The sequence below is a fragment of the Gossypium hirsutum genome, chromosome A07, assembly GCF_007990345.1.
Source record: "Gossypium hirsutum isolate 1008001.06 chromosome A07, Gossypium_hirsutum_v2.1, whole genome shotgun sequence".
Classification (NCBI taxonomy): domain Eukaryota; kingdom Viridiplantae; phylum Streptophyta; class Magnoliopsida; order Malvales; family Malvaceae; genus Gossypium; species Gossypium hirsutum.
The window spans coordinates 40,140,489-40,146,483 of NC_053430.1; positions in this window are offsets into that span (position 1 = coordinate 40,140,489).

Below are 5,995 nucleotides of genomic sequence, written 5' to 3' on the forward strand. Positions count from 1 at the left end.
TTTAAAGGATTAAATTAAATTTTTATATTTTTAAGGGGGCCAAAGTGCAATATTATCTTTACTAATTTAAAATTTTAAAAAAATTTAGAAGGCCTAAATAGCAGTTTTCTATTTCAGGGGGGCTAGGGTCCATGCCAGCCCTCCTAGATTCCCTCTGATTATTTGGATCCATTTGATGGTTACACAAGACTTCCATTAGAGTTTTAAGTTCTTCATGTTGTACATCGCACCTTAGAACCTTTAGAACTCGGTAAAGAAGCACGATTTTTTGTCACTCAATTACTATAAGTAATACTAACATTCAAAAGCTTACACATATGAAACTTATGGAAGTACTATAATAAAATTAAGATATAAATAGAACTTATAAAATCTAAACTTCAAATATGCTAAAATTTAGAATCTAAAATAACACATTATATATTACAATGTCAAAACAACCATGCAAATATAAAAAATTATCATCATATACATATATCACTAGTCATACCAAAACTAAATATCGAGTATGTTATTCTCTCTCTTTTTTTCTCATAAAATAAACTTTATTAAATAAGATTGTTTGAAACAGAAAATCAATCTTGACATAAAGCAAGATGTTGCATACAACTTCACAAAACATAACGAATAAAAAAAAAAAGACACTATAAGCTATCCTCACAACAAAACACTAGAGAAAAAGAAAAGCAAGCAAAAAATTGAAAGGAATGAGACATTAGAAACTTGCTTCAAACATTGAATCACGTTTGACCCCCAGATTAGCTAAAGAAACTTTAAAGAAATTAGCTTCCCTAAGCAGATAGGAGAACTGCAGATGCAAAATAGATTCAACATAGCCCTCTATCTAGTTGAATAGCCTTCATATCTTCTACGGCCTCATTCCTTTATAAGTATGTTGTTTGGATATAAAAATAATATATTATCAAATATAATATTCAAAAATAATATTAAAATCCAAATAAAATGTATATAATATAGAATATCTAGACATAATAAAATGAATAGACTAAAAATAATAATAAATTACTTCTTTCAATCGAGTTAACTTAAAAATTCAACTATGCAAATGACACCCAAACAAACGCGAAATTCATGTTGTAAAAGTGAAGAATTTCCAACCTTTTTCTAGAATAAAGAAGTGGAGAATACGAGTTGTGAGTTTGTAATTTATAAGCAAGGGAAATGTGAATTTGAAACAAGAATTAAACCATTGTTAAAAGGGACTGGACAAGGATAAGCATGTGGGATTCTTGACAAGGTGAAAAATGTTTATGGTTAAATGCATTTTTCATTCGGGGAATCAACTCCTTATCTAAAAAACTTAAAAATGATCAAAAGTGAAATAAAGATATTAAAAAAAAAAGAAAAGCACAAAAAGGTGCATTTTTTTATTTTAATATAGTAGAAATTTTATTTAATCGCGTAAAAGAGTATCCTTAAAAGTTCTTTCCTTAAGGGAACCATGGCATCATAGGTGTCAAGTTTAATACATGGTTAAATCATCGTAGAATTTTTTCCCTTTCTATTAGGAGAAAAATATTGCAAACTACAATGTCTAAGACCTTGACAGTAGTCTACGTTGAGTTTAAGCTAGTCAACTTTGATTGGGTATTTATTTGCCTATTGGCTCAACCAACATATTTAAAACAAATAACTAGACACTCATGAGTGCCAAGGTGCCTCCCATAAATACCTAACCTCACCTAATTCTCATCTACTTTTGCCTGAAATCCTCTTAAACTCTCCTACTTTGTCAAAAAAGAAAAAAAAAGAAGGCATTTTCTACTTGTTTTCAGAAAACAAAAATAGTTGCTTTAAGGTTTCAAAAAGAGCAAATAGCTTATTATTCCATCATTAGGGTAAAATTTTATACTCAATTTTAATTTTTTTAGTATAAAATTATTTTTTAAAAGATTTTGCAAAATTAAATATTAATTTTTATAATATTTGACTGATAGAAGAATGAGATACTTTGCTATTGATTTATATTAAATATAAATAGATGTTATAGTAATTTTATAAGTAAATAATCAGTCTATTTAGTCCCTAATAATAAACTAATCTATCCCTAATTGTAACAACCCGTTTTTGGGTTAAATCAGAACAGTGGTTTTAGAACCACAAATTTGAAGTAGAAATAATTATTTTATTATTTATTTAAGGTTTACAGTATGATAGACTAATTGGGTGGAAATTTAGTTAAGAAATTTTATCCATTGAGTGTTCAATTTGATTAGAAGGACTAAATTGCAATAGGTGCAAAACTTGAATTCTATAAGTTAAGTGTGTCTAATTGCTATGAAATTTTAAATTGGAGGTCCTTAAATGGTAATTAGACCATTATACTTTAGGATGGACAAAAATGGACATGGTTAGGAGGAATTTTAAAGTTATACATTAAGGGTATTTTAGTAATTTGGTAAAAAAGACAAATTAACCTAAATAAAAAGTGTCCATCTTCTCAATTTCATCCCCCCATAGCTGAATTTTACAAGGAAGACATAGCTAAGGTTTTGGCCAAGCTTTCAAGCTTGATTGTAAGTCCGTTCTTGTCCCCTTTTTAATGATTTTTATATTTTTGAGATCTTTGTAACTTGATCTAGCTATTTCAAGGACTAATTTGAGAGAATTTTAAAGTCTAAAATTTTACCCATGTTGAATATACTTGTATTTTGATGTTTGATGGTAGAAAATTCATGTTTGTTGTTTGTCAAACAACATTTGTAAAGTGATTTTTGTTAAAAATGTCAAATAGGGATTTATTTGTAAAGTGTTGAAAAATGTGTTGTAAAGTGTGAATAAATGTAAAATGTGGGCTGTTATGAGTAAGGGTAAATTTTAGCTAGGCTTGGGTTGTGATGAAATTGAATGAAATTCATTTAATGAGCCTAGGGACTAAATTATAAAATGTTGAAATATTAGGGGCAAAAATGTAATTTTTGCCATAATATGATTTTGGATTGGATTGAATAGCTTGATGATTAAATGAGTTAAATGTGGTATTATAGATCGAGAAAAATGAAGTTCAGATCTAGATTAGGGGAAAAACAAAGTAATTGACGAAGAGATCCTTTTCACCTTTTTGTAACCAAGGTAAGTTCGTATGTTAATAAGCTTTGTTAAAATTGTATTTTAAATGCTTTAATTTATGCATGAATTTTGTAATCAAATTTACAGACACATTTGACGATGTTTTGGCAAGCAAAAAATCTTAATCAAACTTTAGGAATAGGTTAGGATACAAGTGACATGTCACTAGGGTATTATGTTATGTGATCCGGGTGCTGGTCCTGTACGTCCTACTGGTGGTTGAGTATACTGGCATATGTTACGATTACTTGACAGCTTGTATGAGCAGCACCGTGTTGCTATGTCTTGACTGATAGCTTGTGTGAGAAGGCCCGTTGATGGCTCGAGAGTGAGCATATATGTGTTATGAGATAGAGGTAGCAATGGCTACATATGTGACACCTTGTGTGTAAGCTTTCCCAAGTATCTAATATTATTATTATTTTTAGTGGTTCATTGGGGATGTCAAATATGAGAATAAGTATGAAATTATTTGGAGATGATACAGGTATGTGCATAAAGCTTATGATTATTAAATTCACGAAATGATGATTTCAAGGTAAGTTTGTGACTGAATGAATTTTAGTCATGAGATTATGGTAAATTACATTATCTTATATCATATTACTTGAATGTTAAATGTGTGGTAATTTTGCTTATTCCCTCCACACGAGCTTATTAAGCTATATAGCTTACTCCGTTTTACTTTCCATGTTTTATAGTGTCACCAAGCTAGCTCAGGTTGGAGATCGTCAGAGATCGCATCACACTATCAAATTGTCATTTTGGGTATCGATGATCTTAAACATTTTGAGTGTATGGCATTTATAGGGACTTGGTCTTTTTGTTATATGTGTCATCATGATTTTGGCCAAACATATTGACTTGTAATTCTCAAAGGCTTGATTTGGTATTTGCCCATGTAAATGGGCTCATTTTGGTTAAATTGATTGTAAGCTCATATATATATATAAATGCATGTATGTGCCAATGCCCCTTTGGTGGTGTGGTTTATATTGATTTGCTACATGTCGATTGTGGCTTAATGACTTGTTGTGAAATGGATGAGTTTGGTATATCGGTATGATGGATTATCATGATAAGTTAATGCAAATTGAAAGTAGTCTTAGTGATGTTTTGAATGTGAAATTGGTATGTTTGGTTTGGCATAATGGAATGTCATGAGCATGATAGATGACAGTATTGCATTGATATGTGTTGGTCATGATTGTAGATGTTTTGGTTGCATAAGCATACCATGGTTTATGCCATTGAATTTGTGTATGTGTATGTGTAAATGAGGGTGGCAAATGGCTTGCAAATAGCCTTTATTTTGTCCACATGGGTAGACACGGGCATGTGTCTAGGCTGTGTGTGACACATGGCCTGTCCCATGGACATGTGTTTCGGCCGTGTGTCCCCTGCATCTTAATTTTGAGAAACAGAATGCTCAGAATTGAGCACACTGGTAGAAACACGGGTGTGTGTCTCAGTCGTGTGAGGGACAGGGCCCCGGACATAAGCGTTTGTCCTGACCGTGTGAAGCCTACACATATTTTATGAAAATTAAATTAATCACACGACCTAGCACACAGGCGTGTGATTTGGCCGTGTGACTTCAATTTGTTCATGCCTTGCAAAACAGAGAGTTACACGGGTTAGGGACACGGGTGTGTGTGACCACACAGCCTGACCACACGGGCGTGTGACCCTGTACATGGCACAAAGTTTCTAAGTTTTGTAAAAAAATTCCCCTAAGCTGTAACAGCCCGGTTTTAGCTAAATCGGAACAGTAGTTTTGGAACCACAAATTCAATGTTAAAAAATTATTTTAATATTATTTTTGGTGTTTATAACATGTGATTATATATGTGTGAAAGTTTCGTGAAATAATTTTGGTGTTTGAATGCTTAATTTGATAAAAGGACTAAATCGCGTAAAATACAAAAGTGGCATTCTATATGTTAAATGTGTTTTTTTGCTATGGTTGATTACATGTGAAGTCCTTATGTTGTGAATAGACCATTGATAGTGGGAATGGACATAAATGGCCTTATATTTGATGATTAAATGGTTTAATAACCAAGGGTAAAATGGTAAACTATGTATTAATGATAAATAAAATAAAACAAAATCATTTTAATCCTTATTTCTCTTCATCTTAACTGAATAACAAAAAAAGTAAAGCCATGGGAGAACATGAGGGTTCGACGCACATTTGATCTTGATTGAGGTATGTTTCGAGCTCGATTTTTTATGATTTCTACGTTTTTGTGATTGTTGCTTTGAGTACTAGCTAGCCCGTGCCCTAATTTTGAGTTTGTTGGTGATTTTGTAAAATGCCATTGTTGAATCTATGTGCTTTGTGATGGTTGATGATGAATAATGGAAGATAAATGTTAGATTAATATGTTTTGTTAAGTGATTTTGGCTAAAAATGCATTTTAGGGATTAATTTTGAAGAGTGTAAATTATGTGGTTGAAATGTGAAATAAATGTGAAATATAGGCTGCTAGGGGCACTATGGTAATTCGACCAAGAATGAGTTTTGTCAAATTTGGTGTATTTTGTGTTTTTGTGAAATAAGGACTAAATTGAATAAATGTGAAACTTTAGGGGTTAAAATATAAAAATGCCCAAATAGGTATTTTTCGATGAAATTGAATGAATAGGTAATTAAATGAGCTAAATTTGAATTTATATAGATCAAGAAAGAAAGAAATCAGATTTAGATCGGGGGAAATCTAAAGTTGTCGAGTAGTCGATCCAATCCGTTCATCGTATATACGAGGTAAGTTCATATGCAAATAAATACCTTTAAATTGATTTATAAATGTTTATTTGTCATTGAATTGCTATGAATTTTGAACAAGCAAATACAAGCAAGAATCGACGAAGTTATGATATTCGAAAGTCCTGTATGAAC